The 26472-nt window shown below is 43.1% G+C and overlaps 1 protein-coding gene across 1 annotated transcript in view; it reads right to left on the reverse strand.

Moving 5' to 3' along the window:
* Positions 1–26472, reverse strand: part of PCSK2 (proprotein convertase subtilisin/kexin type 2) — a 1091080-nt gene that overhangs the window by 492940 nt on the left and 571668 nt on the right. The window lies entirely within an intron of this gene.

Here is a 26472-nt window from a genome sequence, read left to right on the forward strand (position 1 = left end):
GCGAACATATGTCCCAACAATAAAAAATGGAAAAGAAAACCAGCCGTCACCTAAATGTGGCTGCCATTTACTTGCAATACTTTTTTTAATAATTAAAAAACATTCACTGATTTGGTCAGTTGCTCTACTGATATTTTAAATAACATGCATTGCAGTTATTATTTTTAAAGGAGAAACAACTAAAACACTGTTTTACCATGTACATAAATTGCAAGCTGCTCCCATGTAAAAATTTCACTTAAACAAATTATAACAGACTTTAACAAAGAGAGGGAAAATAAATAACATCCAAGGCCTTGATTATGAGCTGCTAGTTGTATTCCAAACGATGCCTAAGGGCCTGGGTCAGAATTATGCGTTTGAAATTATTTAACACATCGGATAATTATCCATCTCATTAAATACCTCAACTGTTGTTAAATTTTGGCAGGTCACATTGTACGGTATTTACTCATAATATGTGTTATTTATCACACTGGATAAATAACGCACCCCGTGTTACCTTTATTTATCAGATGCAATAAATAACATCTAAACTCATAATCAGGCTTTAACTGGGCACCCAAAGTGCAGGAAAAACATACAGCCAGTATTTAAAGTCAATATGAATAATAAATGAAATAAAACACTCTTAGAAGCAGATTTTTTAGTCAAGAAAAGGGTACTCTTTTTAAAGCAGATCCAAAGAATGTGGAAAGGATTTGTGCAGCCACTAATAGCGAAGAGAGGCAAAGGGTGAAGTGTGCTGAACCATTGCCCTGTGCTGTATGTAAATGACAATTTCACAGACTATGGATGGAGCCCACAGACCAAAAGCCCCTCTATGTATGGTTATTATCCATGAATCTTTTAGAAAAACAATAGTCGAGCGAGACAGCTAAAACTGTCTCCAAGGCCAGACTGAAAAATAATATTGGCAAACCCCTATCAAACCTGTACCTGGATCTTATACCAGTCTCATTGGGGTTAAATACCCTGGTGTCATTACTTTGCATGCCGTTTTGCATTGGGCTATGATTCTGTTAGTGTGAAGTATGTCCTGCCACAGTTGTTCCCGTTGTTTCAAGGCAATGTCTTCAGCAATATCACAATCCAGTGCATTTGATAGGGATGTAGATGGGGTGGAGAGGAATGTTGAAGACTTGATACATGTGTGAGATAAGCTCCTGGGTCCCGTCAAAGATCTAACCAGTGTCCCAAAGAAAGTAAACTGGTGTGTTGCTCTTTGCACATTGGTGGGCTGGAGAGCCCAGTAGCACAATTGGAAACACTGTAACCTAGCTGACTTGGGGAGGTAAAATTCTTCTTTACACTGGACGAAGGTTTTAATGGAGTCACCCTCAAGGAGGTCCATAAGAATACGACAGTCTCCCTCTCGCCAGTGGTAAAAGGTGTTTGGTTGTAGGTCCAGTTTAAAATTGGGATTGCGTGCCAGGGAGGTTTTGGGAGACAGAAAGGTGGTAAAGCTATGTTTCAGAGACACCGTATCCCATAACATCAAGACCATTTTCATGGGGGCCACAATATATGCACTTTGCTGTCTCCCGTGTTTAGGGAGCCACATTAGATTCCAGAGGGGTCAACAGACCACAGCTCAATCCATGTGGAAACAGTGTTTGTCACTTTCCCGAATGACCCACTGTGAGATGTAGCACAGATGCGCTGCCCAGTCATATTTAAAGAGGTTTAGACACCCTAAGCCTCATGCGGGATCTCCAATTCCTGAGGGAAGGTGAGTATGTTAGAGAGAGGGACACAGAGAGGGGAGGGTATGGAAGTCCCCACTGGGAGGTCCGGAACCTAGAAAAGAAAAAAAACATGTAAATAACATATATGGCAGATGGCCAATAGGGCCCAAACAGTTGACCCATGTTTTAGCCTGACCAGAATACTATTACGCCAGCCAAGCAGGAGAAGTCACTCCAAAACTGTTTGGGCCAGGGGAAGGGAATGCAACATCAGGTGGGCTGTGGGCACCTGGTCCCCATGGGCCACAGTCTCAAGGGCAAGCCGTGGCTCGCAAATGCCCACTGACAGGCCTAGGGTGTACAGGGAGCATGGAAGCATGAGGGGAGCAGATGCTCAACGCAGTAGATGTCATGTCACTCAAGCTACCCGCAGTGGAGTTCGCATGTTGGCCCCTGCATTGAGTTCAAGTGGAGTCAAGTGGGAGGGTCCCTTAACATACGAGGAGCAAGGCAGGAGAGGGACCCAGATGCATGTCAGTCCTCTCCCGTATGTCAAATCCAAGGGACTCATCTGAGATTAACATGATCCAGATGGGGCAGGAGAAGAGGGTTGCTTCAAATTGGAAGGTGTTGGGTAATGTTTTTATTGGCCTTGCGGGCGATGATTTCCTTATTGCGTTTAGTAGCATTCGTAGAGGGCACTGTGAACCATGCAGGGCACAGATTTGCACAAGCAGGGGAACCGAGTGGGGAGGGGCTTCCCCACTTAAGGATGGCTGCCGGCCTAAGAGGTGTAGTGACTCCTTTAGTGATCAGAGAACCCAGTGTCTAACAATTCATTCAAAGATGATGGCAAAGGGATGGCCCCACTGATAGCACATGTAGAGGTCCCAGAGTTTGTTGATGACAGGTCTGAAGTCCTTGCAACACCTTAGTATGGTGAGACAAAGTCTTGCAATAGCTGGACTGTGTGACCTTTGTAAACCAGTCTCGCTTTCTTCCAGGATGCCTACAGGATTGCCTCCTTCCTGGTGTGGAAGTGTACCCTTGTCAGAATATCAGGGGTAAAGCCAGAGCGACCAGGAATTGTTGGCGCCCAGTGAGCTCTATCAAGCATGGGGGGGCTGGCATGCGGTTCTCCATAAATAGCAAGAAAGAGTCCGGCCATGAAGGCCATGTTATTGCTTCCCTCCGGTCCTTTAGGAACTCTCCTAATGTTGTTCCTCCTGCTTTGGTTCTCAAGATCTTCTTGCTTCAGTTGGATGTCAATTTTCTCATCTTCCAGAATCACAATCTTGTGCCATAGAGCTACTTGATCTTCAATACGAGGGTCAAGTGTGTGTTCTGGATCATTCACTCTTTCGCCAAGTCCATCAACATCTCATTTAAGGTCATGGATACAGAATTTGAGCTCCATCTTGAGAGAGCTGAGTTTGGTGCACAGTTCCTGGAAGAAAACATCCTTATAGGCTTGCGTAATAGGTGCTGGTGTCAGAGTCTCAAGGGAAGTGCCTGAGGGGGCCAAGGGTGGGTCCATGGCCAGTGGAGGTGGTTTGTGCCACAGAGAGGTGACTGGTTGTCCTTTGAAGAGGTGCTAGAATACAGTTTCTTTAAGCCACCATCTTCAGTATTGCTAGGAATGAGTGTATCCCTCATTCCCCATGTCCCACTGCTAGGGTTTCATTGCAAATCAAGATGAACACTGTTGGTGTACTGAAGATGTGTAATTAGGAAACATAAACACTTTACTGTTTTTCACTTTGAAAGGACCAGCTTTCTGCATTTCTGTAAAATCAGTTCTCAGTCATGGAAGCTCAATTTTCTAGCCACCATGGGCCTGGGAAGCTTAGCTGAACCAAAGTTGATAAGAAGATAGTTGCAAATTTGAAACTTAGCTGCTCTAGACAGATAGATGGTTATGCCCTGCAAATAATCAAGATTTGAAAGGCATTTTCTTCAAGAGGATAGGAATTCCAAAAAATACAGAAGACAGATTTAACTGTTATGACAAGCTACCAGCAGAGGCAATGTAATACACTAAGTTAGACCTTAGACAAAGAATGATGGTCTGAAACTATTCCAAGGCAGGGATGAACACAGACCAGCATTCTGATTCTTCCAGAAGTATTTCCAAAGTGACTTCCACCTCACACTCTAGGAGTTCAAACGCCATTTGCTTCATTTCACAGAGCACTAGGAGAACGCCTTGTTGGAGAACTAACGATTTGGATATTAGCCTGACAAAGGGTCTTCCTTTAAGAGGCCTAGAAACCTAAGGATCAACAGAACAACTATGTCAATGTTATTTATGAGCCCTGATTTTGCACTTAACCTTCAGGGTGGATTCTACCTCCCCCTTGAAAAACATACCATGGCAGATTGAAGAATGGAACCCCCTGCAATTCCTGAAGATTCAGGTACCTAAGTATGGAAAATATGCCTAGTGGAGGTCATATACTTTTACAATGGACTCCATTCTAGACTGTTAAACAATCTCAACTAACTTAATTGCAAACCCACAAGTGGAATAATGATTGTTCAAGTTTCATCCCCCTAACTTGAGGTAATTAGTAAAACTCTCTTCCTAACCATTGACACTGGTCAAACAAGTAGAACTAATACATTGATGTTCCATGTGGGCTATCAGTATTACCTCAGACCTCAGTCCCGGCAGGAACACTGATATTTATTGACATAAGTGAAAGAGAAAAAGCACTCAGTGGCCAATCACAAGAAAAAGTTTCCAATCTCATGAGCTCAGTTGCCAAAACCAAGTTCACAAGATAGGGAACAGCACAAAGTCAGGATCAAGTCTTTCAAACCTTATGCCAACAGAAAGGAACAGATTATAATCCTGTGACAAGGAAAACATTTGATCAAGAGAATCTTACTGAGAGCTGACCAGTCTTTGATTCTGAATTTCCAAGACAGGCATTAAGAATAGTTTTGCCCAATATCCTATATTGTTTGCCCAACTAGACATCTTCCTAATTTCATAGTGCTCAACTGGTTCATATATTCTTTTGTATGGGTGTTGTCAGTTCATATCACAACAGCAGTTGCCAGATGACAAGCCTATGATTCCCAAAGAGAGCTCTGTAGCACTTTCAGCTCTTTCCAAATAGAAAAGACGTAGCTATCCTTTTGCCCTTCGTGACCTTTAGCAGCTCAAGATTTCAGCCGATCCACTGATACTTTCATAATTTGTCACAGTGAATGGCATTGCAAAGCAGACAGGAGCTCCATAATTAGGTGTCGTGGCGTTCTGGCAGAGCATCATGTTGCTCCAGGACAATATAAAAGGACCTGTGGAAGGGCTTACATCTTGGAAGGAATATATGTTTGTAAAGGCCATCATATTTGATACCATTATGTAAAGGTCATGCATCTGAGGAAAAGTGGAAATCTCATGATGCATAGGAAGTAGTAGGATTTAGCATTTGGCCTTGTATTTGACACTATACATCTGGTTCTGACCTTTTTTGGTTTGAAATTCACTCTAGTGTGACACTAATGATATACTATAAAAAGGGAGAGAGAGGGCCACCCACGTAACCTATCCACCCAAGGGGACAGGGCACCATATCACAGTAATTTAAAAGTATTACCCCCTGGGAGAAACGTCATACTATACACCACTTTTATCTCTTATCATACACTCATCCACTCCAATGATCAACCTTTTTTAAACTGCATGGAATTTACTGTTCGTTCTAAAACTGCATCTTTTGGGAAAGATGAATATAATTTTAATGAAGGAAAACATATTTAATGACGCTTTCTTTGTCTTTAATGTACACATTTTCTCAACAGAATAACGATCCGTAGGGAAAAACGTTTTTATGTTTCAGTAAAAAGGACTCTTCAAAGAAGCTGAATAACCCCTGGTATTTAACAACTCTAATTTTGGCACCTGGCCACCTGTGTTACTCTGTGTTGGAAGGATGTTGCTCAGAAGCAGAAAACAATAACGTCTCTGTTCACAGTTAAGGTACTTACATAGAGCGGTGGGCAGATGTTTGATTAATGTACCTCATCACCAAAGGGACATTGTAAGGTGCTGCACCACACAAGAGGGTGAATATACCACCACTGCATGCTGACTAGGAAATAAAATGGCCCAGAATCTATGACATGTCAACCAGTGACGATACTCTGTTTTAATATGTCTCTATTTTTCCATCATGATGTATTTTTTCTCCAAGGCTTCCTAGAGAAAAAATACATTACTTTTTCTCCAGGGCTGCCATTTACAGCCTACCTCAGGTGAGCTACATCTACTTTCTGGTAATCCAAACGCCGGCACCACAGACTGGTATGCTGTGCTTTCATAAGACTCTAAGCAGAAAGCAAAGAGCACTTCAGAACTTTACATTTCATTTCGGTAAAATGTATCTTAAACTCTTATGACGTTCGTGTATCAGCTATCTCACATTTCGGTAAAATGTATCTTAAACTCTTATGACGTTCGTGTATCAGCAATGTCTGCATGGATGTCGGAAAAACGCCATGCAGCAGTGAGCAGAAACAGACTTTACCTCCTCGAATAAAGTGTTTTTCATATGCCCAAGTGAAATATTAATAACTGAAAAGTAGAGCATAAGCCTATGGCAAGTACTAAGCAATCGTATAATAAAAATACATAAGCACTGAGAGCAGGGCTATTACCATGTCGAAATTGAAAGGGAATTATGCAACATACGAGGACAAAATTATACAAGAACAATAGCTAACTAATGCAGCAGTAAAAGGCAAATTATGTGGCGTCGTGGTACTATTACTTAATCATGTTGCAATTGTGACACATTTTAACACTGTCTGGGCAAACGTTTGCCTCATTAGTCCAAGTTTATCCCTGTAATACAGCAATAAAGCAACCTAAAGGTGAACAGTCAACATTTGTGAAAGGCCTTCCAATCTGCAGCAACACCCGTCGCAATGTTTTCAGTAACTTTTGAACCATTGGAGCACGATTTCTTTTTTTTTACCAGATTCTTACCAGATTGCCCTTCCTCAGTGTTACTGTATCTCTCACTTGGAGATCTACTTCCTTAACATCACTAATATCATTAAATCTTTTCTTGTACATCATGTGGGGCACTGAAATGTCTTCCTCACCTCGTCCTTCGAACACCATCCTTGCTTTAGACATTCATCCTAAAGTATACTTTGTTAGTGACGTCCTGCTTCTCATCAAGATAAATGTATTTGTTCTGTGCTTTGGGAAGGTGTGGTTCTTCATGACTAAAAGTTTCTCTTTACTTTCCTCTCCCAACTGAGTCTATTCCTTTTCACTTACTCAATTATTTTACTTTGAACACCAAGTTAAAGGGTTCTACACTGCCTATTCCCACAGGATGATATACAAAGGCATTTCTGTGACATACCCCAGTCCTTTTCATGTACTGTTGAGAAGCTTCTGATATAAATTGCCCTCTGTTATCACTAAAAACAGATTTTGGCAGCACTTCCCATTGAAGCATATTATCCTCAAATTTCACCACAGTATTAACATCCCTTTTCTGCACCACTTCCACTTCCGGACACTTTGAAAAATTATTCACCATAACCAAAACACATGGCAGTACCCTCTTCATCCTGAATCTGTACCATCACATTAATTCCTACCTTATCCCATGGCATACATGGAGTCACAACTAAAAGTAGTAGAAGTCTAAACATTACATGACTTAATAGAATTATTATATCTTTCACAATTACCAACACTTGCTTTTACTTCTTTATCCAACCCAGAACGCTAATATGATTCTTCAACCCGGAACTTGAGATGCCCCATTATCGGGGTTGAGTCATCTGAGGAGGTTGTGCAGCGTATGTTGTCCTTGTGAATGATGGCAATTCTACCTTTGTGTTTGTTGATTCCTTTAGGTGTCTTATCTTGTCCTCGGGTGTGGCTATGGTGATATGGTGATGTCCGGTGCTTAGGCAGGGTACAGCCTGGTCTCTTTGAGAAAGATGACATCCATGGTGAGGGATGAGACTGTGTCCCAAATCAGCACAGGAAAACAGAGGCAGTGGGGAGCTCCACCTAAGAATTTACACTTTTCCTATTCTGTTGTTTCTAAGGTGCCTAGAACCTCTCTCAGCATTTTATTGTGGTCATGTTTGTTCTCCCCATGAAAGAAACATGATCCTGAGAAAATATTTTTTTAGTATCGTTAAACAAGGTGTACATAAGTGTCTGAAAGGTTGTTGGTGATGAAGCTAGTCCAAAAGATACTCTTGGAAGTCTGAAACACGCTACAGTGTAATGAAAGTTGTTAGTTCCTGCTTTCAGTGTGTGAAAGAACCTGGTGGAAAACTGCTTTGAGGTCTAGTGCCAAAAAGCAGTTAATTACAATTGTAATTGACAACAGTTCATCAATGTGAGGCATTGAAAATCTATCAATTATAATATTCTTATTCTAACCCCTTAGCTCTATGCATAGCCTCACCTGGCTGTTCACCTTGCGTGTCACTATCAGTGGAGCTAACTATCAGATGCCTCCACCTGTTCTATGACTCCATTATTCTCTAATTTCTTTAATTCACAGTTACTTCACCTTTCATTGATAGAGGCACATTCTGCACTTTGTGTACAGACAGCTGGGCATCTACAAATGGTGCTGTGCATGAACCCATTTACATTTCCAGTCCTCCCTAAAAAATACCAAAGCAATATATTTTTCCAATGTCTTCACTGTCTACACATTTCTATCATTCGACAACACAATTTTCAAGATTATTGGCATCTAACAAAATGCCCAATTCTCCCTGATACCACTATTCAAGGACAAAGGCTGTTTCTAGGCAATGCATTACTTGCATTCTGCTATCCTACCCTTGAAATCAAACACTGTTTTGCAGAAACATAGTAAATGTGTAGGTTCTCCAGTGAAACTCCGAGGGTAGTATCTGGAGATTCCAAACCTGTATCCTATAGTTTTTGAAAATTATTTTTTCCAAACATCCTTATTGACAATTTAATATGGAAAACCTGAATCAGCTATTAACTTCACTTCTACACCTCCCACTACCATTCAAAATTGGTTTTCCTTCTTACTCCTCCCACTTCTAGAATTTCTTTGTGAATGCTTAGTACTAAGATGTCTTTGTCCACATCATCACATTTGTGATCCTAATCAACTACTACAATTTAAATGGCATTGTTCCTTTTGTTACTGTATATTGAGAAGAAATGTCCCCTGCTTCCACATACTGTGGAGCTGTAGCACTGATTGATTGTCTTATCATATGCTAACTAGTTAGAGTTCCCAGACCTATAACATTTCCCTTTCCAATGTTCCATTTTTCATCTATTGCCTCCTGAGGTATGTATTGTTTCCTTTTTATCTTTTCATTTTCATCATCAGTATGTTGGTCTTGCTTGACAGCACTGGTTTTCATTTTGTTAACGGCATCCTAATTTATACTGCTGTTTAAGACTGCTTTGGCACATCCTCCGGTCAACTACTGCCATAAATTATTTTAGTTATGCCTCATCACGCATAACCTTTCCTTAATTTTTGAATTGTTACAATGCATAATGATTTGATCTCTAATTAACTAAACGTGCAACCCTACAGAATTACATGTCAGGGCTAACATTTAAGGGCTGCAATATGACTTAATTTTTTTTCATCCAAACCATTTTTCCTGTTGTAAGAGTTCATACATTCAATTGCCAAACACAATAGGTTAAAAATAAATATCTAAATTCTCAATTACATGAGTAAATATGTTCAATTGACCACCAGGTCTTGTGTTTTCTTTTTCATCTGGTTATACACTTTCAGGCCTCCTGGACCCAAACAATGTAACAAAATTATTTTAATGTTAGAAATGGGGTCTTTGATTGACAGTCAGGTTACCCCCTGTTCAAGCAAGGACCCTCACCCTAGTCACGGTAAAAGAGAATCACCCTCAGCTAACCCCTGATTACCCCCTTGGTAGCTTGGCAGAGCAGTAGGCTTAACTTCAGAGTGCTAGGTGTAAAGTATTTGTACCAACACACACAGTAACTTAATGAAAATACTACAAAATGGCACAACACCAGTTTTGGAAAATAGGAAATATTTATCTAAACAAAACAAGACCAAAAATCTGACATAAACAAGTCAAGTTATGAATTTTTAAAGATTAAACTTAAAAAATAGCGCTTAGAAACACAAAATGCTTTGATGAGGTGTTAACACGGCGTCGTGACGGAGTCGTTCCCAACAAACCGACACCAGTGGCACCGGACATGGAGTCGCGTAGACCCCCAAGTACAGTACCTTTTGTGAAGAGTGAAAACAAGTCGTTGCGCGAAGTCAGGGATCGCTGAGCCTGTGCGAAACGTTGAATCCGCGCACTTCAAGCGGCGTCGGTCACGACGTGGTGCGGCGACTTCCACGGAGTTGCGGACTTCGGCGGGGCTGCAGCGATGTCGGGTCTGCGAAGGTCGTCGCATTCCAGCGAAGATCACGGAGTCGGGTGCAGGCGGCGTCACCGGATTCAGCAGTGGCGTCGGTCCGAAGTCATCCGAAGTTGATTTCCTTGGATTTCCACCAGCTTTCCATTCAAGGGCCCAGGGACAGGATAGGGCACCACTTGTCAGAGCAGGAGTCTCTCCAGAGACTCCAGGTGCTGGCAGAGAGAAGTCTTTGCTGTCCCTGAGACTTCAAAAAACAGGAGGCAAACTCTGAATCAAGCCCTTGGAGATTTCTTCACAAGATGGAAGGCACACAAAGTCCAGTCTTTGCCCTCTTACTCTGGCAGAAGCAGCAACTGCAGGATAGCTCCACAAAGCACAGTCACAGGCAGGGCAGCGCTTCTCCTCAGCTCTTCAGCTCTTCTCCAGGCAGAGGTCCCTCTCAATGTCCAGAAGTGATCTAAAGTCTGTGGTTTTGGGTGCCCTTCTTATACCCAATTTCTCTATTTAAATAGGCCTACTTCAAAGTAAAGTCTCTTGTGAATGTGAAATCCTTCCTTTCCCAGGCCAGGCCCCAGACACTCACCAGGGGGTTGGAGACTGCATTGTGTGAGGACAGGCACAGCCCTTTCAGGTGTAAGTGACCACTCCTCCCCTCCCTCCTAGCACAGATGGCTCATCAGGAAATGCAGACTACACCCCAGCTCACTTTGTGTCACTGTCTAGTGTGAGGTGCAACCAGCCCAACTGTCAAACTGACCCAGACAGGGAATCCACAAACAGGCAGAGTCACAGAAATGGTATAAGCAAGAAAATGCTCACTTTCTAAAAGTGGCATTTTCAAACACACAATCTTAAAATCAACTTTACTAAAATATGCATTTTTAAATTGTGAGCTCAGAGACCCCAAACTCCACATGTCCATCCGCTACCAAGGGGAATCTACACTTTAATCATATTTACAGGTAGCCCCCATGTTAACCTATGATAGGGACAGGCCTTGCAACGGTGAAAAACAAATTCAGCAATATTTCACTGTCAAGACTTATAAAACACATTACTATATGTCCTACCTTAACCTTAACCATGCACTGCACTCTGCCTTTGGGGCTACCTAGGGCCTACCTTAGGGGTGCCTTACATGTAAGAAAAGGGAAGGTTTAGGCCTGGCAAGTGGGTACACTTGCTAAGTGGAATTTACAGTTAAAACTGCACACACAGACACTGCAGTGGCAGGTCTGAGACATGATTACAGAGCTACTTATGTGGGTGGCACAAACAGTGCTGCAGGCCCAGTAGTAGCATTTTATTTACAGGCCATAGACATACACAGTGCACTTTACTAGGGACTTACTAGTAAATCAAATATGCCAATCATGGATAAACCATTACATACAATTTACACAGAGAGCATATGCACTTTAGCACTGGTTAGCAGTGGTAAAGTCCTCAGAGTTCAAAAGCCAACAGCAAAAGGTCAGAAAAAAATAGGAGGCAGGAGGCAAAAAGATTGGGGATGACCCTGCATAAGCAAAAAAGTCCAACAATCTGGTTATACACTTTCAGGCCTCCTGGACCCAAACAATGTAATAAAAATTATTTTTTACCCTTAGGGAAACATTCCTTCTCCTTAAATGTCTGTAAATTAATACAGAATACCCCCTTCACTTTTCCTGCTTCATGGTTGGCACTCCTTCAGTTACCAAGAAAGGTTGCAGTGAGGATAAGCTTAGTGCATTAGCAGTGCACATTTTGGTTCAATTAGTGAATATATAAAAACAAGTGCATTTACTCCAGTTCAATATTTGTAAGATTTTATTTTCACTATAATCCAATATTATCTGTAGTAATTTGACACGTCAAGCAAACTGCAAATAGCACCTTATGTCTCCACAGTACACTGTAGTTGTGCTTACTTAATGCACAGAAAAATACCTGAACTATGCTGATTGGTTTAATTATATCCGATTGCGTCCATGATAAGCTGCCACCAAATGGCAGTATACGGGTCAGGCTAAGGCCACACTGTATAATACTGTGTGCTGATGTCACTTGCTGCTCATTAGCCCTCAGAACTGCATGTAAAAGTGTTGCTGATGTTGGATGGTGCTCATATTTGGACCTCATACTGTGGCTTAACTGGAGCTCGTGCTTGCTACTCGAACTATGGCCGCTATATAGTATAGTAGCTGCACCAAGACGTCTTTTCTGGGATGACCAGTAAGAAACTGGCGCATGCATAACTCTTCCTTTTCCTATTTCTTTATCCAAGTGATGATTATCCATATTAAAAAAGTCCTGGTTATTGTTATACTGCAGAGAATCCTATCTTGATTTATTAGGAAGCAGGAGTTAGCTTAGCCCTCTGGCTTGTAGACTCGTGCCCCCGTCACCTAGTGACTTTTCCCTACTTAGTTTGCTCTGTTTTAGTGCATTTATTTAATTATATCTTTCAAGATGGCTGCCTTGTTTCTAGTTAGGCCAATGTTTTAATTTCACACTATCGGTGCCACCGTGCTAAGGCGTCACTATCAAGCGACAAAGATAAACAAACTGTAGGTGTTCACATTAGGTACTTTCCCTCCTCACTCCTTCAAAGGAATTGTTTACGTAAATTGCCATCCCAAGCATGTCTTGTTATCTATTGTTTGGGAACAGTCCTACGTCAGGAGTCCGAGCAGATCTTTATAAATGCACCTAACTTAGACAGATAGTCAGAGGGATTCAGACCAGATGTCATTGCTGCTATCGATGCTGCACGTCCCTTGACGTTGACCTAGTGTTCGTGTTACCACGGAGTCTGAGCTAGAGACCTCATTCCAAGGTAACAATGGTTGGGGGGGCTCTTCTCATGGACATGGCATTGGCAGATTAGGTTTAATACACCTAGATATCTTTTAAATTAGAGATTAGGTTCATCATATTATGTTATTAGGAAATATTTCACATCTTATGTCATTTCATGTTATTGCAAGATGGTGGGGGTCTTTGTATTGATGACTCTCATGTTCACAATTCTGTTTCTTGCACTGTTCATTATCCTAATCATTGCAGCCCATGCAACATATCGCAGATTGCAGTTTTGTCAATAAAACCAATTGAAAACTTTATGCATCCTCTTCATTGCCTTTGTTTGATTGAGACGTGAGAAATGGGTACTGTCCGTTTAACCACAACACTCAGTGAGATGTCACTCTCTTGAGTTCATGCGTGATGGCTGCCACAAATCACCTTTTACTGTTTGGGTTTTTGGTAAGGTGCTGCTTGTGAGCCTGGAGGGTTGGGACAACAGTTGCGACTTGTTGTAGGACTGGCATAGTTGCCTACAAACATAAGTACTGTCATCCTTAATTCAGCAATCTTGTCTAGAGCAAGAGTCAAACTACAACAATACTTAGTAATCAATTGTATCTGTACATTGATTATACACCAGGTTCATGGTGCATAGGTTATCAGGTCCTGAAGCTCGTCACCATTTCTGCTGCATAAACAATGCTCCAACTCCACTTCAGTGAAACAAGTGATGACTTTATTATAATAAGCTCCATTATAGGACACAATATATACAGCCCTCTCAACTTCAACTCCTATTCAACAGTCATAGGTATTCTGTAACAACTTTGTAAGGAGTGTTGCAATGGAATACAGTAGGCATAATTCTAGGCACGTGAAAGCACAAGCTGTTCAACACTCACTCTTTCAGAGATGGCAGATTAGACATGTATCAATCAATTTTACAGCATACTGTGTGCAGGCACTCACACACACTCCTCAGTGCCACTTCACCCTCCAGCCAACAAAATAATTAATATTAGACTGTACTTTCCTTGCCGGCAGTATGTTCAGTAAAATGGTTGTTTTGGTCAAGTGTCTAAAAGACAGGCAGGAATAATACTTATATTTTATATTTTGTAATTGGGGATGATACTATTTAGTAAAAGAATGCTTTTAATAATTCTTAATATGCCTGATTGTTTGATTGATTAATAGGTAATTGACTGATACATACCACCAATCATTGTTGTCTGTAATGTAACCAAAGCTCATAGATCCCAATGACAAGATTGTTGTCACCTGGAATACAGTATTTTTACTTTTTATAATGATTACTGTACTGTACATGGTGCAAACATCCTCTGTGCTAAAAAAAACTTGCCATTGTGGACTGAAATGTACAGTAACTGGACAATGTTAAAACAATATTTGTTTCAAAAGAATGATGCAACACTACACATTTGCAATGGTCATCAGATGCAAATGCTTGTGCAAAACTTAATTGCAGTAATACAAAGTTCATGCAATACGACCTCTAATTCCAGTTGAAAGATGGAATCTAAGCAGGTGTCATTTGCAACCTCATGCCTGACATTGAAAAAGCATTTAAGATTTGACAGATGCCTTGCATAGGATCAGGCAGGGTACACTTTGGCCAAGGCCACTAGAATTATGAGATGGGAGGATCAAAGTATGCAGCAGAGTTGGTTAAATTATGCATCAAGAAAATGAAAATATGTAGTATAATAAGGCACATTTCATGATAGTATTTGCTGGACTTGGCCCTCTCTGCTGGGTTATCCTGAAATGTTCACATTCACCCCTCCTTTTTCCTGGATTTATTTTATTTTAGCATGTACACTTCACCATTGCTGACTAGTGCTAAAGTGCATGTGCTCTCTCTATTAAACTTGGTAAAATTGCCCTGCACTTGAATGATTGGCACCTGTAAAACTGCCCTGCACTTGAATGATTGGCACATTTAACTTACTTGAAAATTGCTAGCAAAGTGGCACTACATGTACCAAGGGCAGGTAAATTAAACTCTACCAGTGGGCCTGCGGTACTCATTGTGCCACCCACTAAGACCCTAAAGGTGCAAATGGCAAGGTGCATTGTATCTACAATGTAGGACATGTGGGTATAAGTTTTACTTGTCCAGAAAAAGCTCCTAAATTCGTTTTTCACCACTGAAAGCTCTAGTTCTCTCATTGGATAACATTGTATTATCTTATTAAATTTAATACGTTTCAACTGTTTGATTGTGAGCAGGAAGAAAGCTCATGTTGGACTCAAATGAATTGCAATCCTCTTTAGTGGTAAAGTCACAAGTCTGAAAATACCACTTTTAGAAAGATGGCATTTTCTTGCCCTAACCATTTGGTGCCTGCTGTCAGGTCCTGGGTCATATGGTTGTGAATGGCTCTGATTTTGGGGTTTCTACATTCCTGCAAGACAGTAGGACAAAGGAGGTTAGGTGTAGACAGGATGGACCATTCTGCTACGATTGCTGGGGTAGAGCTCTTACCTGCCCCACTTTTCAAAGGGCCTTGCCTTCAGCACACAAAGGAACCTAACACTAGTCTTTTGTCACCCTAGAATTCTTGGAGTCTTGACAACAGAAGGTAGGTACTTTCCAAAACCTGATGTGGGGGAAGTCCAGGATTTCTCCCTATGTCAAAGACTGACACCAGCCAATATTGAACCCTCTGAACACCAATTCAGTACACTCCTGAACCTATGGACATTATAGAGGAAGGACTGCTGTGTTACCCAGAGGACTGCCCTGCTGCTTCAAGCCTTCCTTGTTCCCCCACAGGACTGCCCTGCTGCTACCAGAGGACTTCACTGCTGCTTGATGCCAGCCTTGTTCCCCAGGGGACAGCCCTGCTGCGTGAGGCGTGCCATGCTTTCTGAGAAGGAAGACTGGACCTGCTCCCTTAATTCCAGGCTATCATGTGTGACTCCAAGGGTCATTTGGCTGACTTCCTGTTCTGAGCTATAGGAACACAACAAGCTCCAGGGGCCTCCATGCCCAGCTGACCTGCTGCAACTGGACTAGCCTGGACCTGCAGCTGGACCTGCCTGAGGCCTGTTGGCCTCTGCTAGAATGAGTCCCTGATCCCCAAGAGGTGAGTCCCCATGTTCTGGACCCATGGCTGGCATGTGAGCGCACTCCTATTCAAGAAAATTAGAATTATTCAGTTTTGTGTTTTTCACAACAGAAAATGGATGCGTTCACCACCAAGACTCTTCTGCCTGCAAGGACCACCAACACAAAACTCTAGTGAGCCCCACTCTTCATGCAAAAGCAACCATCAGCGATGACCAGCATTGTGAGATCTACCCTTTGGGTTACAGCATTGACTGTCTGTTGTAATCACCAATGCGAAGCTCTAGCAATGACTGTCTGAGATGCCCAACTAGAGCTTCACACTACTGCATTGACTGTCCACAACACCTTGCCTACTCTTTGTGCTACAGAGACAACCTTCTGTGACACTCTATCTGGTCCTCGCGGCCTCCTCCACTGCAAAAGATACTCTTTGTGCCAGACTTTGAGAAGGTAACATTTTCAGAGAAACTAGTCTGTTCCCTGTATTGCTCCATTACTGTCAGCCTGAACTTATGACTTTACCCTAGTCAAGAACAACCAGATGACCATTAGTGGAGCTTTGTGTTTTTAAACACTATGGTGGTCATTCTGACCCTGGCGGTCAAAGACCGCCAGGGCGGAGGACCGCGGGAGCACCGCCGACAGGCCGGCGGTGCTCCAATGGGGATTCCGACCGCGGCGGTAAAGCCGCGGTCGGACCGGCACCACTGGCGGGCTCCCGCCAGTGTACCGCCGCCCCATTGAATCCTCCACGGCGGCGCAGCTTGCTGCACCGCCGCGGGGATTCTGACCCCCCCTACCGCCATCCAGATCCCGGCGGTCCGACCGCCGGGATCCGGATGGCGGTAGGGGGGGTCGCGGGGCCCCTGGGGGCCCCTGCAGTGCCCATGCCACTGGCATGGGCATTGCAGGGGCCCCTGTAAGAGGGCCCCTACATGTATTTCACTGTCTGCTGGGCAGACAGTGAAATACGCGACGGGTGCAACTGCACCCGTCGCACAGCTTCCACTCCGCCGGCTCGATTCCGAGCCGGCTTCATCGTGGAAGCCTCTTTCCCGCTGGGCTGGCGGGCGGTCTGAAGGCGACCGCCCGCCAGCCCAGCGGGAAAGTCAGAATTACCGCCGCGGTCTTTCGACCGCGGAACGGTAACCTGACGGCGGGATTTTGGCGGGCGGCCTCCGCCGCCCGCCAAGGTCAGAATGAGGGCCTATACTTCCTAAAAACTGTAAAATTACTCATATCAGGTTCTACTGATAGGTTATTGTCATTGTGATCTCAATTTATTTATTAAAATGTACTCTGTTTTTCTAAATTGGTTCGAGATTTTTCTTGTGTTGTGTTTCCACTGTATTACTGTTTGTGTGCAGAAAAAAAACTTTGCACATTGCCCTTAAATTAAGCCTGATTTATTTTGTTCCAAACTACAAACTACCATAGGATTAAGCACAGGATATTTAGTGACTTTAGTGGTTCACACCCAGACAAGGACTGTGGTTGCTGCTAAAGTGGGGTTTCCATGAGGATCAGACTGGAACAAAAAATGGGTAGGGACACTAAAATAAAAGTAGTCCCCATATGTGAATTAAAAGACTAAAAAACAGTAGCCAATGTTTGTGAACTGCAGCAGTTTTGAACATGTAAAGAAACGCTGTATGAGTGTTTTTCAAGGTATAGAAGACTGCATGAATTTATACTTGCTGCAGGCAATGTTTCTTTAATATCAGAGAAATCAGAAACCAGCCCAGCAGACCATAAAATAGTACCACAAAGAGCCAAAAACCTGGCCCATACACTGATCTATGAGACCAGCCTGTCGGGCACTGCCTGATTGCTATATAGGTCAATCCACCATTGGCTTCCACCCTCAAAACCAATAACCTGATTTCCTACAGTATTAATTCATTATGTGGACATTCTGACACATTTTAGCAGTCTATGGAAATGTTTTACCTCATTAGTAGTACCAGTTTATCAGCCAACTACAGAAACAAACATCCGAGAAGTAACCAGTCAACCTTCACAAAGGGTCTTCTACTGTGCAGCAACATGAGTCACTGTGTTTTAAGTAACTTGTGAACTATTTGAACTTGAAACAATGTTTTGGTAAAATTAGCAAATTATGATGGGTTATGTGGCAAATGCAGGAAACCCATGCCTATGCTGAAAATGCCACAAAATCCATAATTCCTGGATAAAAAGACAACACATACAGAACTTTGAGTGTTGATAACTGATTCTGCATGTTGGGCCTCATTTTCTTGTTTAAAAACTTGGAATAGGAAGTATTTTCCACACATGGTAAATATCTTACCTTGGGGTAATGGTATTCACCATTTGTGTTAAATACCCCACTCTATATTGAGGGCCTACGAAGGAGGATGGCAGTACATAGCTGCGTCCTGGCCCATCAGGGAAAATAATCCATAGCTGACTGAAAAAAGTTGGCATCTAGAGAATATGCAATGCCATTTAGAAAGATGAGTGTATTTAAATGTTGCCACGGTTCGAATGCTTGTGTCGCGTGGGCTCTCATTATTCTAAATGAGACTACTGGATTTCTAGGTAGCAGGATCTATAACGGGGTGGGGGACTGAGTCTGACCCACGTGTAAAGAACTCTGTCACCCTAAATCCGGTTTTTGCTCCGGCTAACTAGCAGTGCCTCATTTCTCCCATGTGGAAGAAATGATTTGGCAGCCGAGCGCATGACATCTTTGGAACTTCTCAGGGAAGTCGTGGTTACTCAGATCCAAACCAACTCTCTTATTTCCAATATGATCTCATATACAAATGACAAAGACAGTATAAGTTTTATATAATGTTTTTAATAAAACTACTGTATTTTAGATATTAAGGCGTGAGCCGCAATAAGCAGAACGATACAACACAGTAGGATTGAAATAGTCACCAGGAGAGTAAAACATAAGAATAAAGCTATCATATTGTCTAACAGTTTCTACTCTCCCTCTGCTTGTTCTATTTAGAGCACAGCATGTTAAGCTTCTAGCTTGCCTATTAGAATCACTGTGGAGACATCTGCCCTCATACCTGAGCAAGACCTGTGATCTTGGTTCAGCATCTGCAACGAGGCAGTCAGCGTCTAGTTGTGGTTCCCTGGTCGGAATCTCCCTCTTGCGTGTATTGGGACAAGGAAGTGATTTTATAACTAACATGTCATCGTGATCACAAAATGTCCCTACGCAGGAATGCCAAGTCTAAACTCTTACCACGTCTATCGGCAATTTACCAGACTGTATCCTTGACTGAAGCACAGAGTAAATATGTTATGGAGAACTCCAGTGCTGAAGTAGGCAAAACAGTGTGATATGAATAAAAAAACAACACCGTAGAACTGGCTATTTGAAAAATAACAGTACGAAGCCTAATAAAAAGCAAGTAGAGCAAAGTGCACAGAGGCTCTAAGCTGTCAGCAAATGAATAAAATATATTCAGGGCAGAGAGCACAAAGGCCTAAAGCCTGAAGCTAAAGCGCAATGAATACGTAAAACTAACCACACTACACTTGGTCAAGCATGACATCATTATTAGAGAGAGTTGTATAAGCAGCCAACACACTGGATAATGTTCACTGTTAGGGTTGAGCGCAAAGCACTCTGTCCCTGGTGTTCTCTCCCGATGGCTTGTAACAATGCCCATGTTATTCCCTTGAGTTTGGTTGGTTCGTGGGCTTGCATTTTAAAATTCGATGATTTAATTTGTGAAAGGTATACATACATCATGTCTTTTCTGGTGTTCAAATGCACCAACTAACTACTGAAAACATACAATGCTTTATGTTTTCAGCATGATTTCTGGACTACTTTTTTCCTCTTATTTTCACAGTGTGATCTCGCTGGGCAGTAGTCGAGCCTTTTGCATGAAATCAACCCTGTTACATGGATGTTTGCACTTTTGCCGGTTACATGGCACTCAATTAGCTAACGCTTATTCACTGCTATTTACGTATTGCCCTCCTCTGTCTTTGAATGTCATTTACTCTGCTTGCTTGAATATTTATTTTGTCTGTACCCCTCTATGCCTCTGTCTGTTCCTCTATCTGGCTGTACCTCTGCCTGTCTGTCTCTATCTGTCTCTTTGTCTATATATAAATAGGCGGAAGGTGGTCCTAGGTGTTGTTTGACCTCCTCGCTCGCTGCAAGCGGCAAGTTCATCTTTTTATCAATTTATTAATTCTTTTTAAACCATTGAAGTTAGTAAATGTATTGAATCTGATGATTTTATGCACAGAGGCACTTTTTGCATATTTTATGGTCTGCACGTGATAATTGTAAAATTGAAAACTGAAACGAAAAGGGTGCTTTACAGATAATTTGTCAGTCCTTGAACCTATTTAGAAGCAGGATTACGCAATTACCGCCGCCATTTTAGCTCAGGGTTCCCCTCTGTGAGCGCCATTCTGGGAGTAAGCGCTCTAGCGTTTTACTGCTGTTGGGCTATTTTAAGCCCACATGACCGCGGCGCACAGCGGGCACGCCGATGGCGTGCCGAAGGAGCGCCAAAGGCAAGCCCGTCTGCGCCCGTCTGCGCCCGTCCGCGCCAGACCGTGCCAAAAGCCAAGAGATTATGACTCAATTTTCACAGAGAAGGTAATGATTACCTATGCTAAGGACACACTTCTCTCTTTGAATAATACATTTTATAATAGTGGTACGCAAAAGTTAGATCCTTGCACTAAAAGTTACAGATGCCCCGTGTGTGCCTGGTCCCCTCAACTAGTTTCGGATCTTCAAAAACATAGGGAATATGATAAATTTTCAATTTTGTTAGTTAATTGTCGATCGCTAGGGGCCCATATAACGGATATCCACTTTCTGGTGGAACAAATAAAACCCCTGGCCATGTTTCTTACCGAAACCTGGCTAGATGAAAGTTCTGGCCCAGATATTGCTATGACTCTTCCTACTGGATACAAACTTAGCAGAATTGACAGACCGAATCGAGGTGGTGGCATTGCAGTTGTCTATAGGGACACATGTAGGATGACAACAGCCCCCACATTAATTAAAGGAGGTGAGAGTATGTTCTTTTCTATCAGTGTCAATCCTCATTATACAATCTCTGGTGTCCTGGTCTACCGACCACCCGGTCCTATTGGAGATTTTCTGACCTCATTGGCAGAGATTACCTCGCAACTGGTATGCACGAAATCTAACTTCCTACTGTTGGGAGACTTTAATTTACATGCGGAAATGGAAGATAAAGCCTCGACCAAGATGATAATAGCAGACATGAAGGCCTGCGATCTAGTGCAATTGGTACAGGGCCCTACGCATAACAGAGGTCACACACTCAATCTGGTATTTTCTAATATGCTAGATCTAAAATTCATATCATCACATCCGCTAGCATAGTCTGATCATTTTTTGGTAGAGGTAGAACTAACTATCTCTCGACATAAATCCTTGATTATCAATCCTCCACTTTTTAGAAGGAAATGGCATAAACTGAAGGCCACAGAATTCATTAACTCACTGGAGAAGAAGAAACCAAGGAACCTAGATTCAAAAAATATAACGGCTCTTACTCGCTCTCTAAATAAGTGGATAGAGGATAGCATGGAGGAAATCATACCTCTCTCTACCACGAAAAAATTGCCTCGAAAGAAATCAGCTCCTTGGTTTACCACAAGCTTACTTGAGATAAAAAGAGAATGTAGGAAGCAAGAAAGAAAATGGAGGCACACCCTAGATGACTCTTTGAAAAAAGAATATAAGAATATGATCCGAGCATATCATTTAGAAATTAAAAATGTTCAGGCAACCTACTACTCTAGTAAAATCGAAGCCGCAGCTAACTCCCCTAAGGACATTTTTAATGCCTTAAAAGACCTTATTCATCCCAAGGACGAGCCAGATATTATAGAATCCCCGCAGCAACATGTGGAGGATCTCGCAAGCTTTTTCCTAAATAAAATAAAGGACATATATGTTTCTTTTCCTGATACCCAGAATGGAGATCAGGTGGTGGCCAACCTGGAGGTCAGGAAGGAAATCGCTTTAACAAGTTTTATCCCGATTGGCCTGGACATAGTGACTAGATTACTGGGTTTAACTAAATCTGGCTCCCCACTTGATCCTGCTCCCCCACAGATTCTCTGTTTGGGAATTCCAGTTTTAGGTCCGGTAACTACAAATCTTATTAATACCTCGTTAGCCTCTGGCATTGTACCCGATTCTTGGAAAGTGGCTATTGTCAAGCCTCTCCTGAAAAAAACTAATTTGGATTCTAAAATTTTGTCCAACTATAGACCCCTTTCTCTGTTACCTATAATGGCCAAAATAACAGAAAAGTACATACACACTCAGCTATCCACTTTTCTGGAAGAAAAAAAGCTTCTACATCCCACTCAGATGGGTTTTAGACCACGACATGGGACGGAAACCGCCTTGGTTGCGATCACAGAAGAAGCAAAAAAGAGAATGGATAAAGGAATGGAAACTGCCATCATCTTATTAGATCTGAGTGCGGCGTTCGACACTGTTGATCTGAATATTCTTAAAGATAGACTACAAGGATGTGGCATCTCGGATGTCGCACTGGAGTGGATTAGATCATTTATTCATGGAAGATCCTTCCAGGTCCTAGATAGATCATGTACTTCCAGACGTACCCTCAGCAACTGTGGAGTTCCACAGGGGTCTGCCTTGAGTCCACTACTTTTTAATGTCTATATGCGACCCCTAGCAGAAATCATCGAATCATTTGGACTGAAGTTGGTGTCCCACGCAGATGACACTCAACTGATTGTCTCTTTTTCTAATGCTCATCCAGACACAGGGACAGCATTGGGTCCCTGCTTGAAAGCAGTTGCGACATGGATGTCAGGAAGTAAATTGAAACTCAATGATGATAAGACAGAAGTCATGTTTTTTGGGCTACCAAAAGCTTCCTCAACCAATCCAAGTACATCAATTGGAGCTCTCACTCTCCCGCCCCCTAAATGTCTCATTAAAAGCCTTGGGGTGTGGTTAGATCCTCAACTTTCAATGTCACAACACGCCAACAGAATAGCTGGAACCTCCTTTGCTCTGCTTAGAACTTTGAGGAAGGTTCTAATAATACTTCCTCCACTTGCCAGGAGATTGGTTATCCAGGCACTGATAGGTTCCCGTCTTGATTATGGCAACGCATTGTTTGTAGGAGCACCAAGATATGTGATCCAGAGGATGCAGAGGGTGCAAAATGCAGCAGCACGTCTACTCTTAAATACCCCCAAACATCACTCCATACGGGCCGCCATTTCATCCCTACACTGGCTTCCTGTGGATAAAAGAATCCAGTTCAAGGCTCTGTGTCACTTTCATAGAGCCATATTTAACCAGGGACCTGAAATGCTCAAAACCGTGGCATCTGTCTACAGCCCGACCAGATCACTGAGATCCTCCTCTGCTATGCTGGCCACAGTTCCGACAGTAAAAAAGGCGAGATGGGGAGGAAGATCCTTATCCTATCAAGGGGCCATTCTATGGAATAGCCTTCCTTTTAATATCAGAACGACATCACCAGAGATTCTGTTCAGGAAGGCCTTGAAAACCTGGCTATTTAAAGCTTAATCTCTATACGAATTTAGATGGTGACACTGACCGTTTGCAGCTAAAGCGCTACGAGGCCTCCGGGCAGTTTTACGCGCTATATAAGTAATGATAACATAACATAACATGTGTTTATACCGTTCTTTCATTCCAGCCGTCTGTCTCTAATTGTGTGGCCTGTCTCCTAAATATACAGTTCCTGCATATATCGGTTCCTTCCTTTCTGTATGTGTGTAACTATCTTTGTTTCCATTCCTTTCTCGTCTTGTAATTCGTATTACACTTTTTTTTACCAAGATCTGTAAGCATTTTTCAACTCCTCATATCGCCCTTGTGTGAAAAGTGTTCTTTTTTTAGGAGTTAAGAAATGTGTACTCTTATGCTGTCACCTCTGGTTAAGGTTTGTTCCTTGCCTGTCTCCCTGTCTCTGGGCCCAGACCACAGCAAGAAGGCTGTCTGTAATGTACAGATTCCATCTGTATCTTACTAGCACCGGCCGGGCCACACATTTTGACCCCCTCCCGAACGCCTCCACCACTACATTCTCACATCCGCGAAGTGCGTTTTTACTACTCTCACTTCACTTACGCTCGGATACTGAGATATGGCACGCAGATGCCAAAGTACGCGATTCCTGCATCAAAGGTGTGTTAACAAAGACGTCCTTTAAAACACCTAATAAGAGAAGCCGTTATGATGACGGTTCACAAAGGCGGTGTTTGTCTGCTCCAGTCAGACTTAACAGCCTATTTGCTCACCACAGTTTGTGCTGTAAATGCCGACCAGACTCACACACATGTTAATGTAAAGGTAAAGTTATGTTGCTACAGATAACACTGCTTACTAAAATAAGAATTAAGGCCCTCATTCTAACCCCGGCGGTCTCAGACCGCCGGGGCCAGGGTCGGCGGGAGCACCGCCGACAGACCGGCGGTGCCCCGCAGGGCATTCTGAGCGCGGCGGTTTGGCCGCGGTCAGAAAGGGTAAACCGGCGGTCTCCCGCCGGTTTACCGCTGCCCTTAGAATCCCCCATGGCGGCGCAGCTTGCTGCGCCGCCATGGGGGATTCTGACACCCCCTACCGCCATCCTGTTCCTGGCGGTTCGCCCGCCAGGAACAGGATGGCGGTAGGGGGTGCCGCGGGGCCCCTGGGGGCCCCTGCCGTGCCCATGCCAATGGCATGGGCACGGCAGGGGCCCCCGTAAGAGGGCCCCACAAAGTATTTCAGTGTCTGCCTAGCAGACACTGAAATACGCGACGGGTGCAACTGCACCCGTCGCACCTTCCCACTACGCCGGCTCCATTCGGAGCCGGCGTCCTCGTGGGAAGGTCGATTTGCCCTGGGCTGGCGGGCGGCCTTTTGGCGGCCGCCCGCCAGCCCAGGGCAAATCCCAAAATACCCTCAGCGGTCTTTTGACCGCGGAGCGGTATTTTGGAGGGGGAACATTGGCGGGCGGCCTCCGCCGCCCGCCAATGTTAGAATCACCCCCTAAGTGCCCTTTCTTCTTATCAAAGTACAGCCATTTGCATTAACTAGACTGTCTGCTTCCCTCATCTCTTCTCCAGTGCTTAATTTGTAAAAGAATGAGTGCTGGGGCCCAAATTTTGTCTCAGGAACCCTCAAGAGGCCTTTCGAATGCCAGGATTGGCAAATACAGAGGTGCTTTGTCTTGAATTCACCTCAGGCATCTTTATTCCACGAATGTCCTCCCTCCCCCTCCTTTATCGCACACTTGCAGGTTCTTTTTCCTCTTTGCTTTCTCAATTTCACACCGTTTTTCTGTATTCTCTTCCACGTTTCCTTCTCTCCTTCAGATTCAAAGACTAATGATTGACAATGAGCTCCATACCCCAAAAAAGAATGCCGGTGGGCCAGACCTGCAACCACCAGGTCAAATTAAGCAGTACCCCCTTCTGCCAGTGATGCAGTAATATGTGCATTATTTTCATTGTAAATATATTTTGGGTTTGGTTAGGTGTAATGTGTAAGTAATGGACTGGTCATTCAGCCACCCTGGCTTTTTCCCAGTTGCTTGTGGTCTCGGGGTTGCTTTCAGAGAAGGCCTGGCTGATGGCTTCCTATCCCCTTTTTAGGTTAAGCGTGCAAGCACTCTGGCCTGTTGTAATCTCTGTGTGGGCTTTTAACCACGCCCACCCCACACCCATTGCTATAACTCATTCATGGGCTTGCCTTTCAAAAATCCTTTGTTATCATTGGTAAATGGGCAGTTTTGTTACCGCCTTGGCCATCAACCCTGTTACATGGATAATTGCACTTTTGCGGATACGTTTCACTGTGAGAAAACTTATTTTTCCTTTTGTGTCTCTCCTTCGCACTCATACTCATGGTGGCCATGGTGCTTTGCTTATGTCAATTGTTATACTTTTCATTTTCAAATTATGTGGCGAGAAAAGTCCAGTTAGGAATTTACAACGCTAATAGCTCTAACTCGGGCAAACGCGAGACCCATTGGATTGTAAATGGTTGTTTCTGTTGTTGCAGTGACAGGTGAACAGTACACGAGTATATTTACAACTCTAATAGCTCTAACTCGGGCAAACGCGAGACCCATTGCATTGTAAATACTTGTTTCTGTTGTTACAGTGACAGGTGAACAGTACACGAGGATTTTCCAGTTTACACAGTTACGATTCCCGTTATCAGACTGTCTGTGCAGTTATTGTATTTCGTTTGAGCCAAACTCCCTGAGAAACTTGGGTTATTGCACATGTGTAATACAAGGTGAGGGAATGAAGCGATGCAGCCCTCGGTCACTATCCTCAAGCAATCTTGTAGTAGTAATGCTATTAGCGCATGCCTTCATGTGAGATTTTCAATATATGTCTTCACCACAGCACTTCACTATCATTAAAGGGGGAGGTACATGAAAACTTGAAGTTTTTTTTCTTCCAGATCCTGCTGTTGATGT

Source organism: Pleurodeles waltl, chromosome 5 (genome assembly GCF_031143425.1).
Source record: "Pleurodeles waltl isolate 20211129_DDA chromosome 5, aPleWal1.hap1.20221129, whole genome shotgun sequence".
Lineage (NCBI taxonomy): Eukaryota > Metazoa > Chordata > Amphibia > Caudata > Salamandridae > Pleurodeles > Pleurodeles waltl.